The sequence below is a fragment of the Procambarus clarkii genome, chromosome 48, assembly GCF_040958095.1.
Source record: "Procambarus clarkii isolate CNS0578487 chromosome 48, FALCON_Pclarkii_2.0, whole genome shotgun sequence".
NCBI classification, from domain to species: Eukaryota; Metazoa; Arthropoda; class Malacostraca; order Decapoda; family Cambaridae; genus Procambarus; species Procambarus clarkii.
The window spans coordinates 5481465-5497810 of record NC_091197.1 but is presented as its reverse complement, the minus strand read 5'-3'; the positions used below and the strand labels follow the sequence as shown (position 1 = coordinate 5497810).

General features: G+C 48.2%; 1 protein-coding gene across 2 annotated transcripts in view; it reads right to left on the bottom strand.

Moving 5' to 3' along the window:
- Positions 1–16346, bottom strand: part of LOC123764728 (Extracellular sulfatase Sulf1) — a gene marked incomplete at its 3' end in the record, with an annotated part of 180104 nt that overhangs the window by 124597 nt on the left and 39161 nt on the right. For both annotated transcript variants that reach the window (XM_045752788.2, XM_045752787.2), the window contains 1 exon segment: positions 1267–1333.

Genomic DNA, 16346 nt, shown 5'->3' with positions numbered 1-16346 from the left:
TGAAAAGAAAGTCATATTGATTCCTCAGTATTTCGCTCATTACTTTGTTGTCATCTGTGAAAGTTCCATTTCTCTGCCGCAGGGCCCGATACTAGATGTGGGTCTTAATCTTGATTTTACATAGAACAAATATTTCGGATTTCTCTCTATTTCACTGATGGTCTTTTACTCTCTTTGCCTCTCCTGGGTTTTGTATGATTCTTATAGGCTTGAGTTCGATTGTTTCTATTTCTCTACCTAACCTTCTTCGCCGTTCTTGAGATAGGGTGCGACTCTCAAGTTGTTCCGCTATTCGTTTTCTTCGCCTATATAGGGAACGACGTTCCCGTGCCAATCTGCATCTCTTCCTCTTTTTTTCTTAGGGGTATGCGGTTTGAGCATATTTCTAGTGCTACTGAGCTTATTTTTTCCAGGCACTGGTTCAGGTTTGCATTTTCTAGCTGTTCTTCCCAGCTTATTTCTGTGAGGTCTTGGTTTATTTGATCCCAGTTAATCTGTTTATTATTGAAGTTGAATTTGCTGAAATCTCCTCTACCGGGAATAGGAACTGGTTTTGAAGGTCTATTCCCCCATGCTTTTCAGAACTTCAATTAAGTTGTGATCTAAGTAACAGGTATTTGTAATCATTATGTTCCTGATCAATTCATCATTTTTGGTGAAAATGAGGTCCAGCGTGTTCTCCTTCCTAGTTGGTTCTGCTATTTGCTGGTTTAAGGCAAACCTATCGCACATCCGTAGCAGGACCTTTGCATGTGACTGTTCATTTAGGCTACTTCCCGGTATTCTTTCTCATATTAGCTTGGGTTTTCCATTTCAAGTGCCGTAGGTTGAAGTCCCCAAGTAGGATGATGTTCGGGGTTGGATTTGAGAGGTTTTCTAAGCAGTGTTCTATTTTCAATAGTTGGGAGGGAGTGAGGGAAGGTGATGTAGGGAGAGGGAGGGCCAGGTTAGGGAGAGACAGGTGAAGAAGGGCAGGGAGGGAGGGGGAGAGGGATGGGGGAGAGAGGGAGGGGGGGAGAGAGAGGGAGGGATGGAGAGGAAGGGAGTTAAGGAGAGGGAGTGACAGGTAACTTAGAAAAAGAGTGTTCACATTACTCTCCAAGGCTCCAGCTAGCTGAAGGGGGGGATGCCAATTATGTATATAATACTATATCTCGTAACAAATACCCTTTAGGTAAAAGTCTCAATAATAATAATAATAATAATAATAATAATAATAATAATAATAATAATAATAATAATAAGAGCAACAAGTAAAGGTCTTACCTGTTGTGTAGCAATGCTTGAGTTAGGGTTGTGAGATAAGAGGCAGCTGTTGACCGCACTGATAACCCTGCAATGATAACATATATGTATTTACTCCACTGGGGTTATCATAATAGAAATTTGCATAATGCATCGTATGATTATACGAAATTAACACTCTAAATTTGTCATATTAAATCATACTTGACAAAATTAAAAAATACACATAAAAAAATGTGTGGCCACGTCTGTGGTAGAAAATAATAATAATAATAAAAAAATTAATTTTTTTGCTAAACTTGTACAATGTTGTTTGGAGAGGAGACACGAGACGTCACCCCTGACGTCACTCCAGGGCACGCCTGGAGACGTCACCCCTGACGTCACTCCAGGGCACGCCTGGAGACGTCACCCCTGACGTCACTCCAGGGCACGCCTGGAGTGGTCTAGGAGTAGCGACGCTCAATTATCTCATGGTATTTCAATCCCCCCCCCTCCCCTGTCCCCTCCCCTTGATCTATTGACTACAAAAACAGTTGTAACAACATCAACCAGGGAGCCATCCGGCACAGGGGCTCAGCCAGGGACCGGATTCATCATCCAGGGAGCCATCCGGCGCAGGGGCTCAGCCAGGGGCCGCATTCATCATCCAAGGAGCCATCCGGCGCAAGGACTCAGCCAGGGGCCGCATTCATCATCCAGGGAGCCATCCGGCGCAAGGACTCAGCCAGGGGCCACATTCATCATCCAGGGAGCCATCCGGCGCAAGGACTCAGCCAGGGGCCGCATTCATCATCCAGGGAGCCATCCGGCGCAAGGACTCAGCCAGGGGCCGCATTCATCATCCAGGGAGCCATCCGGCGCAGGGACTCAGCCAGGGGCCGCATTCATCAAGTAGTTACGGAAGTACTTACGAAAATTCTCGGTCTTATCGCCCTCAAGGCGGTTACGTCACGTTTCTGTACAAAGTAACGCCTGGTGACGGAGGGTACGACACCTGCAGGGGCCACGCCCACAAGGCAAGTGTTCTCCACTATATATCCTTACACAAGCACCAACTCCAGACACCTTCGTCGCCAGATAATGATTCTGTCGGAGCCGCCTCCTTGTAATAACCCCACCTGGTATTCCCCTGCCCACTCAATACCCCAGCGTAACACTGCTCGCAGATCACTCTCACCCTCACTCAACTACCAGCTAATATTAAAACTGATATATTAAATGAGGGGAGAAGCAACAATGATGGTTTATTATTTATTAAATAATGAATAAAAACTTAATTGTACACTGTCACCACCTTCCTGACCAGAACCTGAGTGTGTCTATTACTGATCTCCCAGGCAGGACAGAAATCAATAATCATGAACTCAAGGGCATAAGAACCTTGGCAATAATGCTTAGGGATTAAAATGTAAATCTTTACTTTACTTTTTGAGGATTCAAGGGTAAGTCTAATATCCATGAAATGGAGAACACAGATGGGAGTTCTAGCACAGCACATGAACACATGTGAAAATGACTCAGCATTAATAACAAAAGGAGGAACAGAATAACTAAACAACAAAAGACATTAATAAATACTTTATTTAGAAATGACATGTATATTTATTTCAAATTGAAATATATCCTACTCTAAATATTCCTAAGAGGCAATTATAATCGGAGTGCAATTACTCTGATGTACCAAAACTCAGACAGACATTACATTATCCTCCAAACTGGCCCCAGATGTTGAATGGTTGCGCTCCAGGTCATAGACCTGTACACCAGTCAAGCCCAAGACACACTGACTACAGTGTCCTTTGACTACCCCAGGGGGGCCTATGGTTCCCCTCACTAACCTCCCCTAGACCTTAACTAACCTCCCCATAGACCTTAACTAACCTCCCCATAGACCTTAACTAACCTCCCCCTAGACCTTAACTAACCTCCCCATAGACCTTAACTAACCTCCCCATAGACCTTAACTAACCTCCCCATAGACCTTAACTAACCTCCCCATAGACCTTAACTAACCTCCCCATAGACCTTAACTAACCTCCCCATAGACCTTAACTAATCTTCCCTACTCAAATATTGAGGTTGACTCTAATAGGAGGCCATTCCTGAACTTAACTTTATTTCTTGATTCTGCCTTAAGGCCTTGTATGTTTGCAAATATGAATGATTTTCCATATTGTGTGTCACTTCTGGAAGGTTTTGGTAGTTCTCTTCTGGTGTGTGTGTGTGTGGGCGTGAGTGTGGGCGTGAGTGTGTGTGTGGGCGTGAGTGTGGGCGTGAGTGTGTGTGTGTGGGCGTGACTGTGTGTGTGGGCGTGAGTGTGGGCGTGGGTAGTATGCGGGGGTGTGAGTGTGGGCGTAAGTGTGGGTAGTATGCGGGGGGTGTGTGTGTGTGGGCGTGGGCATGAGTGTGGGTAGTATGCGGGGTGTGTGTGTGTGTGGGCGTGGGCATGAGTGTGGGTAGTATGCGGGGTGTGTGTGTGTGTGGGCGTGAGTGTGGGTAGTATGCGGTGTGTGTGTGTGTGTGTGTGTGTGGGCGTGAGTGTGGGTAGTATGCAGGGTGTGGGCGTGACTGAGGGATGTGAGTGTGGGCGTGACTGCGGGGGGGGGGCGTAAATACAGCGTGACATCAGGGGTTAAGGGTTCAGGGAAGACCACCGCCCTCCTCTGTCTGGGTCTGCTCTACCTCAAGCCCGCCGGGGTCACAAGTTACCTTCAAAGGTCAAGGGCCGCCAGGGTCACAAGTTACCTTCAAAGGTCAAGGCCGCCAGGATCACATGTTACCTTCAAAGGTCAAGGCCGCCAGGGTCACAAGTTACCTTCAAAGGTCAAGGCCGCCAGGGTCACAAGTTACCTTCAAAGGTCAAGGCCGCCAGGATCACATGTTACCTTCAAAGGTCAAGGCCGCCAGGGTCACATGTTACCTTCAAAGGTCAAGGCCGCCAGGGTCACAAGTCCCCTTCAAAGGTCAAGGCCGCCAGGGTCACAAGTTACCTTCAAAGGTCAAGGCCGCCAGGGTCACAAGTTACCTTCAAAGGTCAAGTCCGCCAGGGTCACAAGTCCCCTTCAAAGGTCAAGGCCGCTGGGGTCACAAGTCACCTTCAAAGGTCAAGGCCGCCAGGGTCACAAGTCCCCTTCAAAGGTCAAGGCCGCCAGGGTCACAAGTCCCCTTCAAAGGTCAAGGCCGCCAGGGTCACAAGTTACCTTCAAAGGTCAAGTCCGCCAGGGTCACAAGTCACCTTCAAAGGTCAAGGCCGCCAGGGTCACAAGTCCCCTTCAAAGGTCAAGTCCGCCAGGGTCACAAGTCCCCTTCAAAGGTCAAGGCCGCTGGGGTCACAAGTCACCTTCAAAGGTCAAGGCCGCCAGGGTCACAAGTCCTCTTCCACGGTCAAGGCCGCCGGGGTCACAAGTCACCTTCAAAGGTCAAGGCCGCCAGGGTCACAAGTCCTCTTCCAAGGTCAAGGCCGCCAGGGTCACAAGTCCTCTTCCAAGGTCAAGGCCGCCAGGGTCACAAGTCACCTTCCAAGGTCAAGGCCGCCAGGGTCACAAGTCACCTTCCAAGGTCAAGGCCGCCAGGGTCACAAGTCCTCTTCCACGGTCAATGCCGCCGGGGTCACAAGTCACCTTCAAAGGTCAAGGCCGCCAGGGTCACAAGTCCTCTTCCAAGCTCAAGGCCGCCAGGGTCACAAGTCACCTTCCAAGGTCAAGGCCGCCGGGTCACTGTAACACCGTAAAGGTGTTTGGTTTAGTTTTATTATATATATATATATATATATATATATATATATATATATATATATATATATATATATATATATATATATATATATATATATATATATATAGAGTACATGAGTCAAGCCAGACAAGATTTGAGAGGCGCCATTGTGTCGGCCTGAAAGTCACACCTCTAGAGTGTTAATGGTCACCAAGTGCCAAGGTCAGGTCGCGTGAAGTTGACTTTGTTTCTGCTAAGCTCATAATTGTAGCCGGGTGGCCGGGTGGGTCCTTCAAACAAGCTGCAGGGTAAGGTGTGGCTTGGTAGATGGCCTGGGGCTGTCTACTAGTGGGCGGAGTTAGCAAGTTAGTCCCCAATAAATACCAGGGAGTTGTAGATTCGAGGTTAGGAGGACAGAGATAGCATAGCAGAGCAGGGCAGAGGACAACAGCCCAGATAGGCTGTCTGCCGGACGGGAGGTGACTCTGCCTGCCAACTAGAGAGACCATTCCCCCCCCCCCCCTCTCTACTGAACTTAGGCTTAGTCCTCGGTGAGTGAACATTAAGGTGACTTAGTCGTGGTTACAAGTGTTGTGTGATGATGAGGGGCAGACAGCTGTAGTGTAGTGTAAACTAGATTTATTCCTCCAAGGAGTGCCGGACCAACCGGGCTGTGGTGGGTATGTGGGCCTGCGGACCGCTCCAAGCAACAGCCTGGTGGACCAAACTCTCACAAGTCGAGCCTGGCCTCGGGCCGGGCTTGGGGAGTAGAAGAACTCCCAGAACCCCATCAACCAGCATCAACCAGCAGGTCTCAAATTCTTGGGTAATGACTCACTCTGAATATTAATAGTGAACCTTCAGTTTGATTGCTTGAATTATGATCTCTATCCTGATAAATATACTTGATGAATTATTGAGAAATATATACTTGATTTACTTGTAATCTGCTTTTAATTGTTCCTAGATCTGGGATTTTTGGATACAATATGCAGACTAGAGCGTAGAGAACTCTTGAGACTATGGAATTAAAGAATCTTACATGGAACATGATTCCAGTTGACACATGCTAACAACATCTTTGATATACAGACAAGTTCCATTCCTTGTCTTGTATGTACCGACTAGAATGCATGGTGGCAGCACTTCTGCTTTTACTATTTACTTTTCTACTTCTACCTATCTACCCTTCTACCTTCTACTCACTTCCTACTCCTCTCCTCTCCCTCCGCCTCTCTCCCCCTTTCCCTTTCACCTGACGACCCTCCTTACCCCTCCCTCCTCTCTACCTCCCCCACCCCAAACCCTCACTCATTACTTCATTATTCATCTCTTTCCTTTCGTTTCTCTTATACGTTTGTGGTAGTGAAATGGTCTAGAGTTCTCTAGAGTTGAGGGTAGCCGATCAGGTACAATACCTTGAGGATGTAGCACCTAGGTAATCAAATACCTAGGTTACAAGGGGTTGAACTAGAGAGGTTGCAGTAGAAACTCTGGGGGAATTCTAGAAATAGTTAACTGGGGGCGGAATAATGGACAAAAGAGAGCTATTTCTTTTCTTGAGCTCACCTTCATCTTTTTCTTGAGCTAGCCTCATGGTAAGGTACTTGTCATTGTGCAGCAGTATTCCACTCTAGAGAGCACTTGCGTCTTGAAAAGTATCATCATCGGTATAGCATGAATCGGTATGAATTGATCAGAAACATAATGATTACAAATACCTGTTACTCAGATCACAACTTAATTGAAGTTCTGAGAAGTAAGGGGAGTAGACCTGCACAACCTGTCGCGAGCCCCAGGGGAGGAGAATTCAGCAAATTTAATTTCAATAATAAACAGATAAACTGGGAGCAAATAAACCAAGACCTCACAGAAATAAGCTGGAAAGAACAGTTAGAAAATGCAAACCTGAACTAGTGCCTGAAAAAAATAAGCTCAGTAGCACTAGAAATATGTTCAAACCGCATACCCCTAAGAAAAAAAGAGAAAGAGATGCAGATTGGAACGGGAACGTCGTTCCCTATATAGGCGAAGAAAACGAATCGTGGAACAACTTTGAGAGTCGCACCCTATCTCAAGAACAGCGAAGAAGGTTAGGTAGAGAAATAGAAACAATTGAACTAAAGCTACAAGAATCATACAAAACCCAGGAGAGGCAAAGAGAGCAAAAGGCCATCAGTGAAATAGGGAGAAATCCGAAATATTTTTTCTCCTATGCAAAATCAAGATCAAAAGCTACATCTAGTATTGGGCCCCTGTGTAAGAGAAATGGAACGTTCACAGATGACAACAAAAAAATGAGCGAAATTCTGAGGAATCAGCACGACTCTGTTTTCAGCGAGTCACTAAACACACTAAAGATTGATAACTCAAATGAATTCTTCATGGACGTGATACCAACATCAAACAACATATCAGACGTCACCCTATCCCTGCTGGAATTTGACGAAGCCGTATACAGTATGCCTATGCACTCTGCACCAGGCCCTGATTCTTGGAACTCCATATTCATGAGAACATGAGAATAAAGGTAACTGCAGAAGGCCTATTGGACCTTTACAACGCAGCTCCTTTTTACAACCACCAAATCCTACTCATATACATGTCCAGCCCACGCTTGAAACAATCAAGGGACCCCACCTAAGAACCAAGTACCAAGAATATTCATGAAGAACTATAAAAAAAAACACTGTCGCAGGCCCTTCACATTCTTTGGAGGCAAAGCCTAGATACTGGCGTTATCCCTGACATACTAAAAACAGCAGAAATAGCACCTCTCCACCATAAAAGAGGAAATAAGGCAGAGGCAATAAATTACAGACCGATAGCACTAACATCACAAATCATAAAAATCTTTGAGAGAGTGCTAAGAAGTAAGATCACAAAACACATGGAACCACAGCATCTCCATAACCACTATGTTGCTGGACCACTATGACATGGCTTTCGATGGCATGGAAAACAAGCAAAACGCTGATGGAATTTACACAGATTTCGCAGAAGCTTTCCAAAAATGTGACCATGGTGACCTGCGGGCCGCTCCAAGCAACAGCCTGGTGGACGGCGCTCTTACATGTCAAGGCTGGCCTCGGACCGGGCTTGGGGAGTAGAACTCCCAGAACCCCATCAAGCAGGCAAGGGGAGGGGAGGGGAAGCAAGAGAGGGGAGAGCAGACACATGGCAGTAAGTGAGGGAAGGTGGTCGAGCAGTTAATACATGCAAGTGACGTATGCACTATCTTGGTTGGGGACACGGTGCAAGGGGAGGAGTGGTGGTGAGAGGGACGGAGTGGTGGGGAGAGGGACGGAGTGGTGGTGAGAGGGACGGAGTGGTGGGGAGAGGGACGGAGTGGTGGTGAGAGGGACGGAGTGGTGGGGAGAGGGACGGAGTGGTGGGGAGAGGGACGGAGTGGTGGGGAGAGGGACGTAGTGGTGGTGAGAGGGACGGAGTGGTGGGGAGAGGGACGGAGTGGTGGGGAGAGGGACGGAGTGGTGGGGAGAGGGACGGAGTGGTGGGGAGAGGGACGGAGTGGTGGGGAGAGGGACGAAGTGGTGGGGAGAGGGACGTAGTGGTGGTGAGAGGGACGGAGTGGTGGGGAGAGGGACGGAGTGGTGGGGAGAGGGACGGAGTGGTGGGGAGAGGGACGGAGTGGTGGGGAGAGGGACGAAGTGGTGGAGAGAGGGACGGAGTGGTGGGGAGAGGGACGGAGTGGTGGGGAGAGGGACGGAGTGGTGGGGAGAAGGGACAGAGTGATACCTGGTTGATGGGGTTCTAGGAGTTCTTCTACTCCCCAAGCCCGGCCCGAGGCCAGGCTTGACTTGTGAGAGTTTGGTCCACCAGGCTGTTGCTTGGAGCGGCCCGCAGGCCCACAACAGCCCGGTTGGTCCGGCACTCCTTGAAGGAATAAATCTAGTTTCTTCTTGAAGATGTCCACGGTTGTTCCGGCAATATTTCTTATGCTTGCTGGGAGGAGGTTGAACAACCGCGGACCTCTGATGTTTATACAGTGTTCTCTGATTGTGCCTATAGCACCTCTGCTCTTCACTGGTTCTATTCTGCATTTTCTTCCATATCGTTCACTCCAGTACTGTACGTTGTTATTTTACTGTGTAGATTTGGTACCTGGCCCTCCAGTATCTTCCAGGTGTATATTATTTGATATCTCTCTCATCTCCTTTCTAGTGAGCACATTTGGAGAGCTTAGAGACGATCCCAATAATTTAGGTGCTTTATCGCGTCTATGCGTGCCGTATATGTTCTCTGTATTCCCTCTATTTCAGCAATCTCTCCTGCTCTGAAGGGGAAAGTGAGTACGGAGCAGTACTCAAGACGGGACAACACAAGTGACTTGAAGAGTACAACCATTGTGATGGAATCTCTGGATTTAAAAGTTCTCGTAATCCATCCGATCATTTTTCTGACTGATGCAATATTTGCTTGGTTATGCTCCCTAAACGTTAGGTCGTCGGACATCATTATTCCCAAATTCTTGACATGCTGTTTTCCTACTATGGGCAGATTCGATTGTGTTTTTACCTTGTATTATGTTTCAGATCCTCATTTTTGCCGTACCTGAGTACCTGGAATTTATCACTATTAAACATCGTGTTATTTTTGGAGGGGAGGGGTGGGGAGAGAGGACGGAGGGGTGGGGAGAGGGGACAGAGGGGTGAGGAGAGGGGACGGAGGGGTGGGGAGAGGGGACGGAGGGGTGGGGAGAGGGGACGGAGGGGTGAGGAGAGGTGGGGAGAGAGGACGGAGGGGTGGGGAGAGAGGGCGGAGGGGTGGGGAGAGGGGACGGAGGGGTGGGGAGAGAGGACGGAGAGGTGGGGAGAGGGGACGGAGGGGTGGGGAGAGGGACGGAGGAATAGGGAGAGGGAGTGAGGGAATGTTAACACAGTGGCAACATGGTCAGTACCGCCCTCACTCTCTTCTCTCCTCTCAACTCTTGCTCTCTCCATGTGCACTCTCCTCTCACGCTCACACTCACACACACACACACACACACACACACACACACACACACACACACACACACACACACACACACACACACACACACACACACACAAACACACACACACAAACACACACACACAAACACACACACACACACACACACACACACACACACACACACACACACACACACACACACTCACTCACTCACTCACTCACTCACTCACTCACTCACTCACACTCTCTCTCTCTCTCTCTCTCTCTCTCTCTCTCTCTCTCTCTCTCTCTCTCTCTCTCTCTCTCTCTCTCTCCCTGTTTTCTTTGTGTGGTAAGTTAAGCTGGGGTTGATTAACGATGTCAGTGACGTGCCTAATGAAGCTGCCAGCAAGATCTCTTATTCCATATCAGCTCATCTCAAGCCTGCCCTCAAGGCTCTCTTTCTCCTAAGAGTAATATCTGTATCCGTTACGAGTAAAGTAACTTTAGTGCTAAGTATCATATTAGGAAGAGGAGTGTCAACTACTGCTTGTCCGAGTCGTGTGGTACAAGTGTCAACTACTGCTTGTCCGAGTCGTGTGGTACGAGTGTCAACTACTGCTTGTCCGCGGAGTTAGGCCAGGCTGGCAACTTTCAGAATATTTGCCCTGTACACATACCTGGAGCATATCTGGACAGGGTTTCGGGAGTTAGCTAGTCTGGCCTCATGCTACTCTCCGAGCCCGGCCTAAGGCCAGGCTTGACTTGTGAGAGTTTGGTCCACCAGGCTGTTGCTTGGAGCGGCCCGCACGCCCACATACCCACCACAGCCCGGCTGATCCGGAACTTCTCTTAGAAAACAGTCCAGTTTTCTCTTGAAGATGTCCACGGTTGTTCCGGCAATATTTCTTATAGTCGCTGGGAGGACGTTGAACAACCGTGGACCTCTGATGTTTATACAGTGTTCTCTGATTGTGCCTATGGCACCCCTGCTCTTCACTGGTTCAATCCTGCATTTTCTTCCATATCGTTCACTCCAGTACGTTGTTATTTTACTGTGTAGATTAGGGACCTGGCCCTCCAGTATTTTCCACGTGTATATTATTTGGTATCTCTCTCGTGTTCTTTCTAGTGAGTACATTTGGAGAGCTTTGAGATGATCCCAATAATTTAGGTGTTTTATCGCGTCTATGCGTGCCGTATATGTTCTCTGTATTCCCTCTATTTCAGCAATCTCTCCTGCTCTGAAGGGGGAAGTGAGTACTGAGCAGTACTCAAGACGGGACAACACAAGTGACTTGAAGAGTACAACCATTGTAATGGGATCCCTGGATTTGAAAGTTCTCGTAATCCATCCGATCATTTTCTGACTGATGCAATATTTGCTTGGTTATGCTCCCTAAACGTTAATTCGTCAGACATCATTATTCCCAAATCCTTGACATGCTGTTTTCCTACTATGGGCAGATTCGATTGTGTTTTGTACCCTGTATTATGTTTAAGGTCCTCATTTTTGCCGGGCTTGGGGAGTAGAACTCCCAGAACCCCATCAACCGGGTATCAACCAGGTATCAAAATACTGACAGTCCAGTATGCGGTCAGTAGAGGCGTTTACTTGGTTCTTCGCGTTTCCCAGGAGCAAGGGATTCCATTATGTTGCTTCAAGCCCTGAACGGAGGGCTGGCCAGTTCCTTCTGTCCCAAAGCCAGATTGTGCCAGCAAATTCTTCACCCTGATATTTCCAGATAGCCATTGCATTAATGACAGCCAAGTGTTCTTATGAGCCAACATATCCCAGCGGTCTGCAGTGAACTATGCTTGCAAGTAGGTCAGTTATGACAGGCTTGCAAGTAGGTCAGTTATGAAAAGATCGAGGGGTGAGCCTGAAATAAGAGTTTGGTAAGCTCTCAAAATTGTCTAGGGGTGAAAGCTCCAAGAGTTCATCAAAATACCTATGTATGAGATACTGGTTGAGGCCGCCCACAGTTACTGACATATGTTGCATTAGTAGGGAGTCTACCAAGAGTCAACCAGTCTAGGTTGTCCACCAGGAAGGTGGTTGGGGGGAAGCACCGCTCTCACTCAAGTCTGTACATAGCCCATAAAATTTATGCAAATTTTGAAGAACAGTTTCCAGACGAAGAGGGACGACAACATCTTAGGTTGGGTGTGTACAGATATACTGAAGCAAACTGCTAAAACTACACCAAGCCAATTGGATAAGTTCTTGCGAGAAGTATCAGGCTGTAAAGGATATGTGGGCCTGCGGGCAGCTGCAAGCAACAGCCTGTTGGACCAAGATCACAAGTCGAGCCTGGCCTCAGACTGGGCTCGGGGAGTAGAGCAACTTCCGAGACCATCTCCAGGTAAGCATCTCTACCTGGCCCCACCTGTCTCCAGGTATCAATGAGATATAATCAGCAATCTTAGCAAAGTTGTGATGAGTGTTGTGATGTAGAAATGTTTCCAGCACAACACCCCACCAGAAGGATGAGTGCTGAGGAAGGTGCGAGTATGGTCGCCAACACTGATGGTGATGCCCTCATGTTGGCACACATTATGCTGATGGAGTGAGTCTTCATGCTTGCACCTTGTTACACAAGGCAGATGTGTGTAGTGGCTGCCCTTGTGGCGTGGGCTGTGCTGTGCTGAGCAAGGCACAGCAGGTCTGTGTTGAGACCTCCACCCGCGCCTGGGTACGGGGAACAAGACGTGTGAGTGAGTACAAAATTTTAGTATTTCTTTGAATGATAAAAGACTATATATAGGTCTCAAAACATTAGTTCCTTTCTATCGTAATCCTTTTTGGTTCCGACTGGTGTCCTAATGCCCTCTTTGGTGGCAGTGATTACACTTGAGAGCGCGACAGCAGTTTTCAGCAGCATACCTGCCTACCCACCTACCTTCATCTCCCTCCCTCCTCCCTCCCTCCCTCCCTCCTCCCCCTCTCGCTTGTTCCCTCCCTCTGCATAGGGACGGAGCATCAGCTGTGGGCGAGATGAATAGTGACAAATGAGGGACTGGCCTCACTCTTAATTATACATATTGTGAAGTGTGTGTGTAGGGGAGGAGTAGACCAGACCACCATGAGGGAGGCACGCACCGGGGGGGGGGGGGGGACGGACAGACAGACGGACGGACGGTGGAAGGCTGGTGGGGGGCAGACAGCCAGAGAGACGGATGGACAGAAAGCCGGAGAGAGGGAAGGAGGAGAGAAGCCTGGCCCCAGGCCGGGCTCGGGGAGAAGAACTCCCAGACTCTCTCCAGGTATAATCCAGCCAGGTATGGAGGCAGGCAGAGTGGGAAGGAGGGAGGTAGGGGGAGAGGGAGGAGTGAGAGGGAAGGAGGGAGGTAGTGAGAGGGAAGGAGGGAGGCAGGGGAACAATGAGGGAGTGGGAAGGAGGGAGGCAAGAGGACAGGGAGGATGTACTCACCTAATTGTACTCACCTAATTGTGCTTGCGGGGGTTGAGCTTTGGCTCTTTGGTCCCGCCTCTCAACTGTCAATCAACTGGTGTACAGATTCCTGAGCCTACTGGGCTCTATCATACCTACATTTGAAACTGTGTATGGAGTCAGCCTCCACCACATCACTTCCTAGTGCGTTCCATTTATTAACTACTCTGACACTGAAAAAATTCTTTCTAACGTCTCTGTGGCTCATCTGGGTAAAGAAAAGAAAAAAGAAAATGTATGAGAAAAGAAGGGAGGAAGGGGGATAGAGAAAATGAGAGGGAAGGGGGGATAGAGGAAGGGAATGAGAAGCCAGGGACCACAGGAGAGGGGAGGCAGGGAGAGAGGCAGAGGGAAGGGAGGGAGAGGGAAGGCAGGGAGGGAGGGTGAGGGAAGGGTGGGAGTGAGGGAAGGGTGGGAGTGAGGAAGAGGGAGGGAAAAAGGGAGGGAAAGTTATTATTATATTAGCTGGCAATAACGGGTTACTGTGTGGCCGACAATATGGTTTCCGGAAAGGTCGTTTTCCTTTTGATGTTTTGTTAAACGTGTGCACCAAGTGCCATTAGTCCCTGGATGACTGAAATATCACTGTTTTGTTGCAATAAACACTGCACTTGTGTTTATTTGCAACAAATACCCGATGAGTGTCATCGGGTATAGCACTTTGAAGTACTACTGCGAAGCTTCAGGCACCGAGTATCTCGGGCTCCAACTGACAACAAATATGGGAGTGCCTTTAAGGACGCACTCTAAGGGCAGTTGTCACCGGAGCCGTCCCTGCCAGGCACTCAGACCGTGCCATCATTTCCCAGGGCGGCGGGCCCGGCCCTTCAACCATCCACTGCTCCTCATCCCTGAAGCTCAGGTCTATGCTGATCACTCTAACCTTTACATGTGGTGAGAGAGAAAATATTACCTGCTACGAAAGTCATTACTCAAGTCTTGAAGCCATATTTCCCCGGAGTTGGCGAGGTCTTGGGGCTCAGGAGTGAGGGCTGACCATGACGACTAGACGGCATGACGCTGCACCAGCTGGCCCGCCACGGGCACCCACCACGGGCACCCACCACGGGCACCCACCACCACCACCACCACCACCACCCTGCTGCTGGCCCACCACGGACACCCACCACCACCACCACCAACCTGCTGCTGGCCCACCACGGACACCCACCACCACCACCACCACCACCAACCTGCTGCTGGCCCACCACGGACACCCACCACCACCACCACCAACCTGCTGCTCATTGATCAAGGTAACATCTTGCGGACAGTTTAACTCTTCAACAAACATGAAGAGCCACGTACCAAACCAACCAAGCAAGGCTGTGCCAAAAAACACTTAAGAGCTTAAAGGCGCATCTTGAATATTTTCAACATCACGCGCTGCAAAAACACTTGATATGCCCTTCTCTTATGGACAATTAAGGTAAATAATTATGTGAGACGAGCAACTCTTGCCATGACCTGTTTTGTTGGACTGGTCAGTACATGGAGCCCTTAACATCAGAGATATGATGGCGGCCTTACTCTTATGTATAGGATCACAGTGGAAACTGACATACTAGGAATGAAGTTTCACTTTTTAATGTCAATGAAGAGCCACATTCTTAACCTAGCCCAAAAGGCAGCCAGGAAACTTAGAGCGTATAGTGCATCTCACACCCTGACAGCAGGGGCTGCAAAACATTTTAGGAAGCACAAGTTTGCTCCCATTTTGAGTATGCACCGCTCTCCTGGAGTGCCGCCCCTCCATCATTCAAAAGGATTTTGGACAATGTGGAGAACCGTGCAAGAAGACTCGTCTCTAATCTTGACCAAGTCTGGTGGGAACGGTCTGAACATCACAACCTCCAACACCGTCGAGATGTTGGTTGACTTACTCTTATGTACAAGGCCATCAATCTCAAAGTTCCTCACTTGGCCCAACTGCGTGGACCACCAATAGTTTGTACCTATAGCACTCTGCTCTTAACCTTCAACAGTCTCATGCTGGAAGTGCCTTTCTCATGAACATCACTTCATTACCGATCATTCACTCCCGGGCTGACTCACATCTGCAACTTGTTCGCTCAACAGGTTGATACACGGGAGATCAGGTCAACTGATCACATGAAGGCTCTGACACACAGTTGGCTACAGGCTCATCCTATTCCTTATATGATTGTTACCTAAGGTTGATAAGAGATAAAGGCTATTCCTACTGGTTCATATAACAGGCTTATGAAATAAATGGGTCTCTAGGAGTCGGTTTCAACTTAGCTGAGATTGGATTACAGCTCTTGATTGCAGTTTCACCAAGTTCTTTATATGATAAGGAAACTATGTGATAGTTTCAAGATACATTCTCATGTAATAAATGAGTTTCGAGGAGCAAGCTTCAGGTGAACTGAGGCAGGATAGTAGCTCTTGCTTGCAGTTTCACTAGGCATGTCATTTGACAGCCCTTATGAACCCTAGTCTTAGTTAACAAAAAAAATAGACAGAGAATGCAGCATTCTAACCTCAGAATTGCTTTTAAATACATGGATGGAGAAATACTAAAGAAATTGTTCACGACTTTTGTTAGACCAAAGCTAGAATATGCAGCGGTTGTATGATGCCCATATCTTAAGAAGCACATCAACAAACTGGAAAAGGTGCAACGACATGCCACTAAGTGGCTCCCAGAACTGAAGGACAAGAGCTACGAGGAGAGGTTAGAGGCATAAAATATGCCAAAACTAGAAGATAGAAGAAAAAGAGGCGATATGATCACTACATACAAAATAGTAACAGGAATAGACAAAATTGATAGGGAAGAATTCCAGAGACCTGGAACTTCAAGAACAAGAGGTATCAAGCAGGTATCTAGCATGGGTAAGGAAACACCCAACAGGAAGGAGCCAGAGAGTAACGGTAAGGGGGGGAAGGGCAGAAGTCGTACTGGCGAGCAGTAACGAGTGGAGTACCTCAAAGATCGGTGCTGGGACCAGTTCTATTTCTAATTAGCTG